Source organism: Macrotis lagotis, chromosome 4, assembly GCF_037893015.1.
Source record: "Macrotis lagotis isolate mMagLag1 chromosome 4, bilby.v1.9.chrom.fasta, whole genome shotgun sequence".
In the NCBI taxonomy this organism is placed as follows: domain Eukaryota; kingdom Metazoa; phylum Chordata; class Mammalia; order Peramelemorphia; family Peramelidae; genus Macrotis; species Macrotis lagotis.
In genome coordinates, this window is record NC_133661.1 from 184,972,718 (window position 1) to 184,991,683 (window position 18,966).

General features: G+C 36.3%; 1 pseudogene; it reads right to left on the reverse strand.

Moving 5' to 3' along the window:
- Positions 1-17,203: 17,203 nt before the first annotated feature.
- On the reverse strand, positions 17,204-18,525 carry LOC141520135 (olfactory receptor 4E2-like; annotated as a pseudogene).
- Between the last annotated feature and the right edge of the window lie 441 nt (positions 18,526-18,966).

Genomic DNA, 18,966 nt, shown 5'->3' on the forward strand with positions numbered 1-18,966 from the left:
AAATTATTTCCAACCCTTATGCTATCTGCTTTTCAACCAATTATTCAATATTTATGGAGCAGTTATATGCTAATCACTGAGGGGAATAAAAAAAGGAATGAGATGCATTCTCTGACTTCAATAACTGATATAAACACAAAAATATTATAGTAGAAGGTAATAGATGTTTAGGAAAAGTACAAAATGTTATGAGAGTCTGGAGGCAGAAGAATTCATTTTCTGTTTGGGGAATCAGAGAAGAAAGATTGAAATAATGGGCAGTATTTCAGAGAGCAGTTTACAGAGTTAGAACAATAGTAAGAGTAAAGACCCGGAGGAAAATGGCGGGAGGGGGGGCAATGTGGTATAAAAGGGAAATGATGGTAATGAGAGTGAATAGAAAGCTATTGAACTAGCCAAAATAGGCAACAAATAAGAATCTAAATTTCTGTGGTAACCACTGGAATGGAAAGGGGAGATTTGAATCAAAATATAATGTGATAATCATTGGTTTTTCAGGCCTGGGATAATGAGGGGCCAGATTAGAATCAGTCAGGTGCTCTTCATTTGCACAAAAGGAGCAGAGAGAAACTACATGTATTTTAGGTCAATTCATACTTGCCAATCACAGCAACAACAGAGGCTTTCACTCTAATCACATTAAGAAAAAAGAAAGTGTTTAATGGAAAGAACAATACAAAAGGCAGCTGAAGATCTAAAAGCTCATTCCAGGTCTTTCTCTTAAATTCTGTAACCTTAGGAAGTTATTTACATTCTCATGGCCTTGAATATTGCATTTATAATACAGAAAAAAGTAATATTTATTAATCTATCTATAAATCAAAGTTATGGTAATGCAAAAATAAGATAAGGTAATAAATACAGTGTTTAAGAAATAAAAGCATTATATAACAATAAGCTATTTCTTTGCCCTTGGAGTTGGGGAGACCTTGGTTCAAGTCCTGCCTAAAACACATATTGACTGTGGAATGTGCTAAGACTATAAATTTCAGAGCTGATTTTGATCTGCATTGGTAGAGTTTTATTCATCAGGAGTTCTCTTTACCAATGAAATTACAAATTCAATTCAAAAAATCAATAATTTCATGACATTGGGAACAGTAGATATCTTCTACCTTCTCCCTTTCTTTTTTCTCTTTTACTCTTCATTCCATGTTGAAAGACAAGAGAAAGTATGTGATTCTTTAACTGTCACATCTCGAATAATAATTCTCATCTTGAATTTGCCTAAGAATATGTATTGAATTTGGGCAAGTTGGTGATACAGTGGATAGAGTGCCAGGCCTGGAGTCAGAAAGAACTTAGTGCAAATTCAACCTCACATATTAATAGCTGCATGACCCTAGGCAAGGCATTTACCATTTGTTTCCCTTGGTTTCCTCATTTTACAAATGAGTATAATAATACTCCCAAGGCTATTGTGAGGAGCTAGTAAGATAATACTAATAAAGCACATAATAACTGCTTTATAAATATTAGTTGCCATTATGGATAACAACCATGAAAAAGGATCCAACACTTCCCATTTTGACCAGAGATTCTCTGATAATCATAATGACATTCAATAAATAAAACTCAGTCTTAGTCTTGTGATCATTCCCTACATCAAGAAGTCTAAGTCAGTCTGTCAGTATTTATTAAACACCTACTAAGTACTGGAGTTACAGACCAAAACAAAAGTCAATACTTGCCATGAGGGAGCTTGTAGTTTAATGGGGAAGACAACTTTGTTTTTTATATGGATACAGTTGCCCTTTACATAAATTCACATTATACAAATTTGACTTTATATAAAGTCAGAAATAAACTTGCATTCAAAAAGATCACCTCTGTTAACTTTACTGTATAGCACTTTGCTCACTCTGTTCTATCTTCTCTACTTGGTGCTCTATAGGGTCTCCCATACCTGCACCAGGAAAAAAAACTAAAAAGAGAAAAACCTCCAAGAGAAAACAGAGAAAGCTGTTGCTGGTGTATTGTCTTCCCATCATCTGCATGAGTGTTCTATATGTCTGTCCCTAGCCCCATCATCCATTGTCAGTCTTCTCCTGCTTGCATCCAAGTCCATACCTCAATATGTCAGCCTCCTTATGTCCAAACTTCACCCATATCCCTGTAGGCTTCTACTTTTGGTTCTAGTCAGGACCTACAAGTGCCTGGTTCTGGCCCCTTGCATTCCTCCTTCTACTTTCACAGCTCTGCCCACAGCCCTCTCCTCCTAGAACCATGTGCAGGTCCCTCCCTCCACAGGCAATCTGCTTTCTGCCCCCCTCCATTCCTCAATTCTTTGGACAATTTCACATTACATAAAAATTACTTTTTGAAAGTGATCCTCCTATGTAAAATTTGCAAAGTGATCCTCCTATGTAAAATGGAAACTATCTACAAAAGTCTCATTCAAAAGAACTAGATAGATGAGGATTGTTAGTGAAAAGCCTAAATTATAGAATAATTAGCCATAATGGCATTGAAAAGGTATTGGATTTGGAGTCTTAAGATTTGGATTCAAATATTATCTCCAAAAGTTATTTTATTACCTCTGAAACATCACAATTCACTCTTTCCTCATTTAAAAAATATCAAAAATAAAATGTCTTGCCTATTTCACAAGATGTGTTAGAATATTACAACAAATAATTGCTGTGAAATTACTTAGTATATCAATAGGTACTATACAGGGTGTTACAGAAGTCTTGGTATGGTTTTAAAGGTTTTTAAACTATATAAACTTTAATAGCTTAAAACTGTAATAAGACTTTTGAGACACATTGCACATCAGTAAATTATGCCTTTATGAATGTCTTTGATAATGTTAGAACAGTTCTAATCTAGCAGAAGAACATTATGCACACTAACAACAACATTGGATGATTATCAACTGTGATGGACTTGTTCATTTCAGCAGTACAATAATCAAAGAGAATTTTAAAAGACTTGTGATGGAAAATACCATCCATATCCAGAGAAGGAACTGTAGAGTTTAAAGGAAGAACCAAGCTTATGATCTCCAAAGTTATCTCATGTATTATGTCATTTTTACTCTCTAATGCCTTCTTTCATCCATTTGGATCTGATTCTTCTCTCATAAGATCAATATAGTTCTTTTTTTAACATAGTTATAAATATAGAGCCTATTTCAGATTGCTTTCTATAAAGAGAAGGGAGGAGGCAAGGGAGGGAGAGAGAAAAATGCAAAATTCAAATCACTGCAAAAAAATGATTGCCATTCCCCAATTGACAAATGGTTAAAGGATAAGAAAAGGCAATTTACAGATGAGGAGATCAAAACAATTCATAGTCATATGAAAAAATTGCTCTAAATCATTACTTATTAAAGAAATGCAAATTAAAGCTTCTCTGAGATACAACCTCATACCTCTCAGACTGGAAAGGATAATGATCATTGTTGGAAAGGTCGTGGGAAATCTGGGACACTATTGCATTGTTGGTAGAGCTGTGAATTCATTCAACCTATCTGGAGAAAAATTTGGAACTACACCCAAAGGGCAACAAAAAAAGTGCATACCCTTTGATCCAGCAATACCACTACTGGGTCTATACCCTGAGGAGATGATGAAAAAGCGTAAAAACATCACTTGTACAAAAATATTCATAGCAGCCCTGTTCATGGTGGCAAAGAATTGGAAATCAAGTAAATGTCCTTCAATTGGGGAATGGTTTAGCAAACTGTGGTATATGTATGTCATGGAACACTATTGTTCTATTAGAAACCAGAAAAATCCGGTCTCAGACACTTAATAATTACCTAGATGTGTGGCCTTGGGCAAACCACTTAACCCCATTTTCCTTGCAAAAACCTAAAAAAAAAACCCAGGAAGGATGGAAATTCAGGGAAGCCTGGAGGGATTTGCATGAACTGATGCTGAGTGAGAGGAGCAGAACCAGAAAGATACTGTACACCCTAACAGCAATATGGGGGTGATGATCAACCTTGATGGACTAGCTCATTCCAAAGGTGAATATCATCTGTATCCAGAGAAAGAACTGTTGAGTCTGAAAAAATACCAAGGACTATTAACTTTAATTTAGGGGGAAAAAATTGATATCTTATTGTCTGATCTTGCTATCTCTTATACTTTGTGTTTCTTCCTTAAGGGTATGATTTCACTCTCATTGCATTCAAATTGGATCAATATATACCTTGGAAACAATGTAAAGATTGGCAAATTGCCTTCGGTGGGGGGGGAGTAAGATTAGGGGGAAAATTGTAAAAATCAAAATAAATAAAATTTTTGAGTAAAAAAAAGAATCAGTCATGACTGAATGATTACAAAAACAAAATAGAGTAACCTCCTATTGGGGAATGGATAAACCAATTGGGATATTATCATACCATAAGAAATTATTAAATGGACTATATAAAAGGAACTGGAAAAGATCTCTATGAACTCATACAGAACAAAGTGAGCAGATCTAGGAGAACAATATACACAATGATATGATTATGGATAAAACATTGTAGGGGGGAGGCAGAGTCAAACTGGGGAGTGAAGGCAGAAAATCCCAGAAGTTCTCCCCCCAGACAACTCCAAATACTTTTAAATAATGACTCTAACCAAATTCTAGAGTGTTAGACAACACAGAAAGACTGAGTGAAATAATTTTCTGGCCCAAGACAACTTGGAAGATTCACAGAAAAGGTCTGTTACACCAGGGTTGGACAGGGCCACAGCACAGCTCAGGTTGTGCTGTGCTGGCCTCACTGGCTGCACTGGAGTAAAATGGCTGAAAGCATCTAGGTGGGAAAGGGGGAAAGAGATGGGGGGGGGGGCCACATGGGTCTCTGGGGGCACCTGGGTCCCAGGAGAAAGTGGAGGTCTCCAGACCTCTCAGTCCAGGGATTGCCAAGGATAATTGGGAAAGTCAGCATCAAAACTCTGCTGTACCTGAGGGAACATGGAGCCCAGTCCAGCACAGGCTTCAGTGTAGACCCAGCCCCAGAAACCAGGAGCAGGCCTGAGCAGCCACGTGGAAGGGAGTCACCTGACAGCTGCTTCTAGAATGCTCAGCCCATATGTGGTAAAAGGGTCAGAGAAGACTGCAGAAGTCTCTCTGTTATCCATGAGGCAAGACTGTAATTTTGGTCATACTCAGATCCAGGTCACAGTCTGGGGAACCAGTCTCAGGAAAAAGGGCTCTATTGCTATAGCAGAACAGGGACCCTCCTCACAGTTACAGGGCAGAGGGGAGTGCTTGTAGTCAGCCACAGACAAGAACACAGGACAGGACAGCAATCAAAGCTTCTCATAAGACCTTCAAGGGAATGAGGTCTCTAGGAGGGAGGGAGGGTGTCCCTGCAAACAGCTGGAAAAACCCTCAAAAACTTGGGAGAGTGTGTCCTCCACCATAGAAGCAGAGCTCCTCTTTAACAAAGAGTTAAAATCAAGGCATAGACTGGGGAAAATGAGCAAATAACAGAAGAAAACAAATCTGATCATAGACAATGCTATGGTCTCATGTAGGATCAAAATACATACTCAGAAGATAACAAACTCAAAGCTTCTGTATCCAAAGACTCCAAAAAAAGGTGATTTGATTTCAGGCTATGAAAGGGTTCCAAAAAACTTTTTAAAAAACAAGGGAGGTAGAGGGGAAATTGTGAAGAGAAATGAGAGCCATGTGGAAAAGTCATGAAAACCAAGTCAGCTGCTTGGTGAAGGAGATACAAAAAAAAAAATACTGAATAAAATAACATCCTAAAAACTAGTTTAGATCCAATGAAAAAAGCAGTCCAAAAGGCCAATGAGGAGAAGAATGCCTTAAAAAGCAGAATTAGTCACATGGAAAAGGAGATAAAGATAGTAAAGCTCTCTGAAGAAAATAAAGGAAGTTGATGACTTTGCAAGAAATCAAGAAATAATAAAATAAAATAATATATATATATAAATATATATTATATTATATTATATATATTATATATTATATATAAATATATAAAATAATAAAATAAAATAAAAAAATCAAAAGAATGAAAATTTAGAAGAAAATGTGAAATATCTCATTGGAAAAACAATTGATCTGGAAAACAGTTCCAGAAGAGATAACTTAAAAATTATTGGCTACCTAAACGTCATGACCAGGAAAAGAACCTAGACTTCATTTTTCAGGAAATAATCTGGCAAAATTGCACTGATATCCTACAAGCAGAGTGGTAAAAATAGAAATAGAGTGAATCCCCCAATCACCTCCTGAAAGGATCCCAAAATGGAAATTTCTAGGAATATTATAGCCAAATTCCAGAACCTCCAAGTGAAGGAGAAAACAATACAAGCAGTCAAAAAAAAGCAACTAAAATATCGTGAAGCTATAGTTAGGATTACAAAGGATTTAGCAGCTTACCCTTAAGGGCTTGTAGGACTGGGAATGTGATATTCCAAAAGGCAAAAGGACTTGAATTACAACCAATAATCAACTACCCAGGAAAAAGTGAACATACTCTTTCAGGGGAAAAGATATTCAATGAAATAGGGGACTTTCAAACTTTGTTGTTGAAATGACCAGAGTGGAACCAAAAGTTTAATCGTCCAGTATAGGACTCAGGTGAAGTATAATGTATATATAAGTATAATGAGGGTGGATGGGAAGAGCAAGTCATGAGGGATTTTATGATATTGAACCACTTCTATTCCTGCATGGGAAGGTGATACTGATAACTTCTATGAACATTCTCATTTATTAGGACAGTTAGAAAGAGGTATAATATATTATAAAGATGTACTGGGAGAAAGGGAAAGGAGAAATAGACTAAGGGACTAAGCTAAGTTATTTCACATAAAAGAGGCAAAGAAAAGCTTTTGCAGTGGAATGGAAGGGGGGAAGGTGAGATGGAATGAGTAAGTTTTCACTCTCATCAGGAATGGCTCAGAGAAGAAATAACATATACACTCAATTGGGTATAGAAATCACTCTTACTCTAGAGGAAAATAGGAGAGAAAAGAGATGGGAGAAAGGAGACATGGGGAGGGGAGAGCATGGGAGATGATAGAAGAGAGGGAAGATAGTGGGAGAGGGTGTCATATAGAACACACTTTTGAAGAGGGACAGGATGAAAGGAGAGCAAGAATAGAATTAATGGGGATGGGGAAAGATAAGATGGAGGGAAATACAGCTAGCAAAAGCAACTGTGGAAAAAAATATTGAAACAATAACTTTAATGGACTTATGATAAAGAATGCTATCCTTTCCAAAGATAGAGCTGATGGTATCTGAATACAGACTGAAAAAACATTGAAAGGTTTTTGGAACTATGACCAATACAATGATAAATCACAATTCCAAAAGACTGTAGATGACATATACCACTCATCTCCTGAAAGGGAGGTTATGAACTTATAATGCAGAAAGAGACATAGATTTTCAGTAAAGTTATTGTGGATGTTTGTTTTGCTGAACTATGTTTACATGTATTGAGGTACATATTTATATGTTTTTTCAACTTTGTTTCTCTTTTGATATGCTTAGTGGGAAAAGCAGAATGTTTGTCAAAAAATGAGGAAAGATATAGGATAATAACTAAGGATATTTTGTTCTTTTAAAATAAGAAAGATCCAGACATGTTTGTATGGAATTGAGACAGAACCAATGGGTAAAGACAAATTGAAAATTAAATAGATAGGGATAACAGAAGGGCTAAGTTCCTGGAGAAAACAGGAGAGGATAAGTTGAAAGTTAACCTTGGTAAGAAGAATTACCTCTTTCTCTAAGCCTGGAACAAAAATGGAGTGGGGACTAATTTTGAGATCTAAAGTATAGGAGAGGAGAAAAGAGAGCTCTTGGTGGGTTGCCTCAATTTTCTTACTAAAACATTGGTCAAGATGTTCCACAAAGAGGGAAGAAGAAGAAAGAAAAAAGATGTTTGGTAGTATCCCTGTGGAAAAGGGGAAGTGGAAAAGGAAAGGCACCTAGAAATAAGTAACCAGTTAAGGTCAGATAATATAAACTCAGTGAATTCAGGCAACACATCTTATGCCTTCCTTTGATAGTTTTCAGCAGCTTATGAAGAGAAGCAGAGAAGAAGTTTATAGAAAAGTATGAACTATGATTGGATAAATGGGGGGAAGATTCAATGATACAAAGCACAATACATATGAAACATTACAAGCAGTCAGAAAAAAAGCAATTAAAATATCATGAAGCTATAGTCAGAACTGCAAAGGATTTAGCAGCTTCCCCTTAAGGGCTTTTAGGACTTGGAATGTGATATTCCAGAAGGCAAAAGAACTTGAATTACAACCAAGAATCAACTACCCAGGAAAACTGAACATACACTTTCAGGGGAAAAGATAGACATTCAATGAAAGAGGGAATTTTCAAACTTTGCTGTTGAAATGACCAGAGCTGAACCAAAAGTTTGATCTTCCAGTAAAGGACTCAGGTGAATTGAGTGTATATGTTATTTCCTCTTTGAGCCAATTTTGATGAGAGTGAAAACTTATTCATTCCCTCTCACCTTCCCTGGTTAATTATAGCATCAAGATTTCACAGGGCAAAAGGGGAAGCCAGAGCAAAAGAAATGACCTGAGAAATAGCTTAGAAAAAAGGGGGAAATAATACATTTATGAAAGAGAGATAAAGAGAAAATGCAATAATAAGCAATTAGGATCAGATAGAGGAATTTCAGAACTCTTCAACATGAAGTAGCCGCTGGATGACCACTCATGACTTTTTTCCCTCTTACCTTACTCTTTAACACATATTCTTAGATCCAATGATACTGACCTCTTGACTGTTCCACAAACAAAACTCACCAGTTTTTGGCACTAGAGGCATTTTTTCCTGCCTGTTCCACATGCCTGGAGTGCTCTCCTTCCTCCACTCCAACAACTGATCCTCTTGCCTTCCTTTAAGTTCCAATAAAAGTCCCATATTTTACTAGAAGTGTTCCCAAGCCCTCTTAATTCCGGTGCCTTAATTTTGTTCTATTTATTCTGCAAATGGATTACTTTGTAGAGACTTTTTTTAAATTTATTATCTCCTCCATTGGGGTGCTCAGCTCCTTTGAAAGCAAAATATAATGGCTATTTTTGAATTCTCCCAGCATTTATTACAGTGCCTGGCATGCTTAACAAATTGATTAATTGATTATTGATATATGCTTGTTCTCTGTTGGTTTTCCTACCTCCTGACTTCTCCCCAGTTAGAGCTAGAAAAGACACAGAGATCAGCTTGTCCAAGAGGGCAGTTAGGTGGCACAGTGGATAGAGAGCCCTGTGCCTAGAGTCAGAATGACTCCTCTTTTTGAGTTCAAATTAAGACTGAGATACTTAATACCTATATATAATATATATAATATAATACCAGGGCAAGTCACTGTTTGCCTCAGTTTTCTCATCTACAAAATGAACAGGAGAAGAAAATAACAAACTACTTCAATATCTTTGCCACAAAAAAAAATCCAAAAAGGAGCACAAAGAGCTGAATATGCCTAAAATGACTCAACAACAACAATTCAAAATTTGTTTTACAGATAAAGAAACTTAAGCCAGAGAGGCACATTAGCTTTCTCAGTGCTGCCCAATTGGTAACAGAGCTCAGATTTAAATCTAGTTCCTTTAATTCCCAGAGACTTAAAGCAAAGTCAACTTAATGGTATCCAGTCTAACCCATAACTGATTCCTTCAACAATATTCCCAACAAGTAGTCAGTCAGTATCTGAATGGAAACTTCCAATGAGGTCTTAATACTTTCCAAGACAGTCCAGAAGTAGTGCTCTAATTCTACTGCAATAAGCCCCTCAAGCCAAATTGCTATTAATTGAAGATCCTCTAAGAATCCTTGGAAGGTTAGAATTCCCACAAAGATACTGTAACTATTCCTTGAGATTCATAAAAATGAAAAGACTTTCAAGATGTCATTAAATGCTCATACTTCCATTTCATTTATATCCTGAGGTCTGCAGCATGCTTGAAGAAACTAATTTGATTGCTCTATACCTAAGTTTCCTTGTCTATTAAAGGAGGATGTTGAATAAAAATAATAGCAGTGTTTATATAGTTCTGTAAGGTTTACAAAACACTTTACATATATGATCTCAATTTTACCTTTACAACAATCCTGGGGGCTAGGTGTTAAAATTATTCCACTTTTAAAGATAAGAAAACTGAGATTAGAGAGAGGTTAATCAGCTTGTACAAAGTCACACAACTGGTAGTGTCTGAAGTGCCAGGGTACTTTATCCACCACTTAGATGATCACAAAGGATGTTTCTAGCTGAATAACCTCTTGACTCCTATAGTCTGGAATGGCTTCATTGAGAAGATTAAGACCTCAAAAAGTTGACTTTAGAGGACAATTGGAATGTGGATAGCTGTTGCAAAGGGAAGTCGGTGAATATGAGAATTATTTTGGATAAATGATTCCTCCTGAGGTACTTTTATTAATTTCATTCTTTTTTTCAATCAACAATTAGATAATGGACTCCAACTATGAGAAAGATCCTCTTCTGGGAACTGAATATAAAGTCAAATAAAATAAGTTATATTAATGTATTAGGAAATATCTAAGCCTTTTGCACTTTTAAAATGATAAATAGAGCATTACAAGAAATATGAGCCTGCAATTCTAGGAAATCAAGCTAAATTATCAATTGATGTATCCATCAAGTGAGAGAGGCCAGGACCCTCTTAAGTCCAATAATATGGAAGGAACTTGGGAAGACATGCATCAATAGCATTCTTCTAAAGATATATGTAATATGTGTTACAAGGACTTGATTTTGCCTTTTTTTGTGAAGGGACACTCAAAGAAAGAAATAATCAGAAAGAAACAGAAAGCTGAAAGGGAGGGGGAAGAGAGGGAGTAAGAGAAAGAAAAAGAAAATAGAGAGGAGAGGGAAATTGAGAAGGAGGGGAAAATGAGAGAGAAAAGGAAAGGGTAGGGGAATGATAGGGTGGGGGAAGAAAAATTCACTCTATAAAAATATTTAGAAGAGAACAAAAGAACAAGTGGAAAAAATCACAAAACAGCTTTGAAAGTTTCATGCTGAATTTATTTTATATTTGAAACAAAAGCACCTTGTACAAAATGGAAATGCACAGTTTCATTTACCCTTCTGTCATACTATTCATATATAAATGCCCTTTTTATTTGGTTTTTTTTATTTCAGAATGAAAAAAGTTAAAACAAATATATATATATATATGTATATATATATATATATATTCAAATTTCATTGTACATTAGCAAGAATGAAGCCATTCCATAAGGTACCCCTTGCTATAGAGTCAATGCCCAATGGATGAGACTTAGACTATTTTTCCAGGAAAGAGTGAGTTAGTATGATATATAATGAATACGTACTTTTAAATGATGGAGAATTATAGTTAAAATGTGCTTCCTTTCTATTCTGGCACATCTTGAGAACTGACAGCATGGTGATAAGATTTCCAGGACTGATCTTATTTTCCTCACATTTCCCTACTCACTAGTCTTTCTGGAGAAGTCAAAGTACTCCTAGGCTCCCTTCTGACACTTTCAGATTCACCTACTACCACCTTCACTCAACCTTCTCTCCTCTGAGATTCATCCTATACAAATTTGTCATCAAATTCAGATCCTAATAACATTTATATACTGACCACAGGACATTCTCCCCCCTTTCTGTGACTTTCATTTCTTTGCATTCTCTCTTTCTATTCTAACTCCTACTGTCATGTGCTAGAACATCAACAGAAATGTTGACATTTCTTCAAACAACCTCACCTCCCTGTTCATCACTCTGCTCAACATCCCCAACTCAACCATACCTGAGGAAGGTTATAACCTTGATCTTGACATCATCTACAGGTGTTCTACTTTCTTGCTCAGGAACTATGAAATTCCCTTATACATTTTATTTTATCATCCTGACTCCACTATCCCTCACAACTCAATGCTATTATTGAGAGTTGTTGAACATGGAAGTATAAACAGTTGTGAGCAATGGTAAAGTAAAGGGTGTAATTATATCTGTTTATTTATTATCCATATCTAATGGCAGTGGTTCCTTCTTTCCTACCTACAAACATATTCAGGATTCTGGATCCCAGTATCCTATCCAAAAAAAAAAACTCTCTGTCACTCGTTCTTACTATTCCCATTAGCTATTCTCCCATATCTCTTCTCCCATTTTTTAGATAAACTCTAAAAAAGCTATCAGATTTGGAAACTTCACTTTCCCTCCTCTCATTCTTTCCTAAAAACCCTCTTCAATATATGTCCCAGCTCATCACTCAACTGACATCATCACTGTCTTTAAAGATACCAATGACATCCTAAGTCAGTCCAGAAACAGTGCTCTATTTCCACTACAACAGCCCTTCAAAACAAATTGCTATTTATTGAAGATCCTCTAAGAACCTTGGAAGGGTAGAATTCTCACAAAGATTCTATAACTATTTCTTAAGATCCATTTAATAAAAAACAGACTTTCATGAGGTTATGAAATACTAATACTTCCACTTCATTTATACCCCAAGATCTGCTGCATGCTGGCTGTGTAACCTTAAACAAACATATTCAACTACTCTATACCTCAGTTTCCTTGCCTGTAAAAAGATCTGATTGTTTCTTCTTCATTCTCATCCTTCTTAACCTCTGTTGAGGTCTTGGTTCTTCTCCTAACTATCTCATTCCTTCATCCAAATTTCCTTTGCTGGCTCTTCATGACATACCCATTAATTGGTTCTGTCCCGAATACTCTTTTATTTCTCTATAATCTTTCACTTGGCAATCTGATTAATTCCCATGGATTCAAAACTCAAAGCAGATGATTTAAAGACTGATATATCCAGGTCTAATCTCTTGCCTAGGTTACAACCATACATCACAAATTAAGCTATTGAACATTTCAAACTAGCTATCTGATAGGCATCTCAAATTCAATAAATCCCAAACAAAACTCATTATCTTTGACTTCTCTTAATAAACACACTTTTTCCAAACTTCCCTCTTGCTGTTAAGGGAAACATTCATCCTCCAATCATCCAGATATACAAACCTGATGTCACTGACACCCTACATAGCTAACCTGATGACAAACGTTTTTTCTTCACAAAATATTTTTATATAGGGGAACCTCCTCTACTTACGCAACCAGCAAAGTCCAAGTCCTCATCATCACTTCTTGCACAAACAATTTAACATTACCATTTTAATTGGTCTTCCTGCACCAAGTTTCTTTCCTCTTGAATCCATTCTCTGCCCAGCTATCAGTATGACCTTCCTAAAGTAAAGAACTGAACACTTCATCCCCTACTCCCTATTCAGCAAACCCAACTAGTTCCCTTTTATGTAGTATTAAATATTAAATCTGTTTGGCATTTAAAACCTGACACCTTCCTATCTGTAAAATTTCTTATGTTAGTCCCCTCCATGAATTCTATTGTCCTGCAATACTAACCTATTTGCCATTTCTCACACACAACACTCTTCTCATATCCATATCTGCTCTGACAGTGCAACATGCTCAGAATGCTCTCTTTCACCTCTATTTCTAGGAATTCTCTGGCTTCCTTCAAGACTTCAAGTGCTATTTCCTGAAGGAAGTGTCTTCCAGTCCTTTCAGTTGCTGATCCCTTCCCCTCTAAAGTTATCATGCATCTGCTTTGGATGTATATGTACACACACACATACACATACACACACACACACACACACACATACATACATACAACATCATCTTTGGGAGTTCAATTTGTCCCCAGACATTAGCTATGTGACCCTCATTAAATCACTTTTAACCCTGTTTGCCTCAGTTTTTTCACCTATAAGTTGGAAAAAGAAATAGCAAACCTCACAAATATCTTTGCCAAGAAAACCAAATAGAATTGGACAAAAGTGGAAATAACTGATCAACTATACTTTATACACACACAAACACACACATACACACACACACATACACACACACACACACACACACACACACACACACACACACACACACACACAGCTTTTTTATATTCCACAATGTAATATAAGCTTCTTGAAAAGAAGTAACTATATTTGCTTTGCTCTGGTTCTTCAGAACTTAACAAGGTGCTGTCCATTCATTAATTCAACAAATATTTATTAACCTGTTAATGATTAAACTTTAGAGTGGAAAGTGGGTTGAATTTGGAGTCTAGGAACCTGATCTTGTTTTTACTGCTTGTATATCCTCAAGGAAATGACTTAAACATCCTGGGTCTCAGTTTCTCATTTATAAAATGTGGGGATTGTACTAGATGTACTAGGGACTAGAAGCACCCTCCAAATTTATGTCTATGATCCTATAATCTTTCAAAATAATAACTACTTAGCATCTATACCTGTTTTGAAAAGTTGTTAGTGGATTTAAGTCCTATCTCCAAATTTTACCAGTTGCTACAATTACACTTTCCAATAGTCAGATGCGAATTCTTTAAAGATAGGAAAAAAATTTTTTGTTGTTAATTATTCTTCAGTCATGTCCTAATCTTCATGACCCCATTTAAAGTTTTCATGGCAGATATATTAGAGTGTTTTCCTATTTCCTTCTCCAACTTATTTTATAGATGAGGAACTTACCCAGGGTCACACAAGTAGTATCTGAAACCAAATTGAAACTGACAAAGATGAGTCTTCCTAATTCCAAACCCAGAACTCTATCCTCTATACCACCTATCTGCCCAAGAAAGAACTTTAGCAGTCAATTAATCCAACCTCCATATTTTACAGCTGAGGAAACTGAGATTCAGAAAAATTAAAAGATAAGCCCAGGTTCACACAAGTAGTTAGCAACAGAGGTGAGATGAGATTTGAACCAAATTGTTTCACTTCTAGTTTTAGGGTTTTTTCCCATCAAACTACACCTTCACAAGGATGGGATGCCCATTATCACCTCTACTATTCAATATCATATTAGAAATGTTAGCCTCAGCAATAAGAGAAGAAAAATAAATTGAAGGAATTGGAATAGGGAAGGAGGAGACAAAACTCTCACTCTTTGCAGATGACATGATGGTATACCTAGAGAATTCCTAAAAGTCATCTAAAAAACTACTAGAAATAATTAGCAACTTTAGCAAAGTAGCAGGATATAAAATAAACCCTCATAAATCCTCAACATTTCTATATATGACTAGCAAGATATAGCAGAAAGAGCTAGAAAGAGAAATACCATTCAAAGTAACCTCAGACAAAATAAAATACCTGCCAAGGCAGACTCAAAAACTTTTGAAGACAATTACAAAACTCTTGTCATGCAAATAAAGTCAAATTTAAAAATCTGGGCAAACATCAACTGTTCATGGATAGGTTGAGCTAATTTAATAAAAATGACAATTCTACCAAAATTAAACTACTTGTTTAGTGCCCTACCAATCAAAGTTCCAAAAAATTACTTTAATGAGTAAGAAAAAGTTGTAAATAAATTCATAAGGAGAAATAAAAAGTCAAGAATTTCCAGGGATTCAAAGGAAAAAAAAGTGCAAAAGAAGGTGGCTTAGCCTTAACAGATCTAAAATTATATTATGAAGTATCCATCCTCAAAACAGTCTGGTATTGGCTAAGAAATAGAATCATGGATCAGTGGAATAGACTAGGTAAAATAGCAGGAAATGATTATAGTAATCTGCTGGTTGATAAACCTAAAGAGTCCAGCTATTAGGATAAAAACTCTCTCTTTGATAAAAACTGTTGGGAAAATTGGAAGTTAGTATGGAGCAAACTTAGATTAGACCAACCCCTCACACCCTATACCAAGATAAGATCTAAATGGATACAGTATTTAGACATAAAAAACAATATTATAAGCAAACTAGAAGATCAAGGAGTAGTTTACTTGTCAGATTTATGGAAAGGGAAACAGTTTATGACCAAGGAAGAGAGAGAGAACATGATTCAAAACAAACTAGATAATTTTGACTACATTAAATTAAAAAGCTTTTGCACAGACAAAACCACTGTAACCAAGATCAAAAGAAAAGTAGTAATTTGGGCAAAAATTTTTGCAACTAGTATTTCTGACAAAGGACTCATTTTTAAAATATACAAAGAACAGAGTCAAATTTTCAAACAAACAATCCACTACCCAGTTGACAAATGGTCAAAGGATATGCAAAGGCAATTTACAGATGAGGAAATCAAAACAATTCATAGCCATATGAAAAATTGCTCCAAATTAATACTTATTAGAAAAATGCAAATTAAAGTATCTCTGAGATACCACCTCATACCTCTCAGACTGGCCAATATGGCCAGAAAGAACAATGATCAATGTTAGAAGGGATGTGGGAAATCTGGGGCACTAATACATTGTTGGTAGAGCTGTGAACTCATCCAACCTTTCTGGAAAACAATTTGGGATTTGGGATTATGCCCAAAGAGCAACAAAAATATGCATACCCTTTGATCCAGCAATGCCACTTTTGGTGGTATACCCTGAAGAGATGATTTTTTTAAAAGGGTAAAAACATCACTTGTACAAAAATATTTATAGCAGCCCTGTTTGTGGTGGCAAAAAATCAGAAATTAAGTGAATTGCAGAATGGCTTAACAAACTGTGGTATATGTATATCTTGGAACACTATTGTTCTATTAGAAACCAGGAGGGATAGGAATTCAGGGAAGCCTGGAAAGATTTGCATGATCTGATGCTGAGTGAGATGAGCAGAACCAGGAAAACATTGTACACCCTAACAGCAACATGAGGGTGATGATCAACCCTTAAGTGCAACAACCTGCAGTGCAACAACCAGGGACAATTTTGAGCTATCTGCAATGGAGAATACCATCTGTATCCAGAGAAAGAATTATGAACTTTGAACAAAGACCAAAGACTATTATCGTCAAACGGGGGGGGGGGGGGGGGGGGGGGAGCACTATATTATTATGTAATTTTACTATCTCATACTTTATTTTTCTTCCTTAAGGATATGATTTCTCTGTCATCACATTCAACTGAGATCAATGTATAACATGTAACCAATGTAAACACTAACAGAATGCCTTCTGGGTAAAACTCAAAATAAATAAAATCTTTCTTTAAAAAAAAACTACACCTTCAGTTTTTCTAAAGTCTCCCTCTTGCCACCCACCCCAATTCATAATTAACATAAAATTTCCTCTTCTTTTAGGCATGGAGCCTCCCTCCACTCCTAACACCAAATTTCCTTTTCCTGGATTTTATTATCTCATTAAAGATATGGGTTTTTTCCCATTTCTCACTACCTCTCCAGCCTCATTATGTAAATGCTTTTGTGAAAAAGACTTGACAGTCTGAGCTATTTCATGGAGCTCTTCATCTCCTCATTTCCCAAAGTATAGATGAGGGGATTCAACAAAGGGGTAATGACTGTGTAGAATACAGCCACCACCTTGTCAACAGACAAGCTAGCATCTTTCCAAGTGTAGATGAAGATGTAGGGTCCAAATATGAAGACTGTAGAGGGCCAGCCCCAATGATATTCATATATCCTTGGTGATTTTTTCCATCAAAGATATGTATGCATTATTGCTCATTGTATGGATTCCCTGGCTCACCAATAAACCCTGACCTGGGATAATCTGTGGCTCTGGAGATGGTTGTAAAAGGTTTTTCTGATAGAGAAGTATGCAGATTTCTAAGAACAAATATTGTAAATTTACCCAGGAAATTGTGAAACTAGGTCTCCTTTAACTGGTCATTCCTGAGATAAGTTTTTGCTTATCTCTCAGTTTCCAAAAATAAAGTTGTAGATTTTCACTTCCCAACCCATGTTTGGGTATGTTTTTCTATCTGACCTGATTCTTGGAAGTTCATGTCCAGACTCACACCAGAGCTATGGTGGGCTATAGAAGATCGCAACAATGAAGTGAGCTGTACAGGCAGAGAGTGTCTTCTGGAGCCCTTCAGCTGACTGCTTTCGGAGAGATAACAGGATGACTATATAGGAAGTCACTAGAGCTAGAAAGCTAACAAGGGAGATAGTTCCACTGTTGGATACAATAAGTGCCCCCGTAAGGTACGTATCTGTACATGCCAGCTTTATGACAGATGGCACATCACAGAAGTAACTATCAATGAAGTTGGGGCTATAGTAGGGCAGGTAGGTAGTCAGAAAGGTTTGCTCAAGGGAGTAAATGGTGCCTTCCAGCCAAAGGGCAAAGATAAGCTGCATACACACTGTGGAGTAGTGTAAAGGGGTGCAGATGGCCACATAACAGTCATAAGCCATGACAGTCAGCAGAAAAATGTATGCATAGGCAAAGAGGTGTAGAAAGAAGAGTTGGACAATTCATGCATCAAAAGAGACAGTCTTTCTCTCCAATAGAAAGCCCTCCAATATCTTAGGGACTGACAGATGAACAACAAATGTCAATGAAGGACAATTTGCTGAGGAAGAAGTACATAGGAGTATGGAGACGTGGGGTAAACACAATGGTGAAGACTATGAGAAGGTTCCCAAAAACAATCAGCACATAGGTGGCTGAGAATATCACCTAAAATAATATCTCCAACATCCAGTTATCAGTGAAACCCAAAAATACAAATTCAGTCACTTTGGTTTGGTTGAACCCTTCCATTCAGTGAGTCTTTCAAAAGTCTTTGGAAGAAAAGGAGAGAAAATTTATGACAATAGCCCACATTTATATGACTAACTTTTAAAAATAGACCTAGGGAGCAGCTAGGTGGCTAAGTGGATAGAGTACCAGCCCTGGAGTCAGGAGTACCTGAGTTCAAATCTGGCCTCAGACACTTAATAATTACCTAGCTGTTTGGCCTTGGGCAAGCCACTTAACCCAATTTGCCTTGCAAAAACCTAAAAAAAAAAACAGAACTATGACTAGAAACCAGATCTTACTGTCTCCACTGTCACCTCTCCAATCACTATGCCACAATGTGATTGGGTCATCTACAAAGTATTTTCATAGTAGAAACTTTGTTTTTAATTCATGTAATTCAGACTTCAACACATTACCACAATTATTAGAAAGTTACTTTTGAGTTCTTTGAGTTCTTATGGC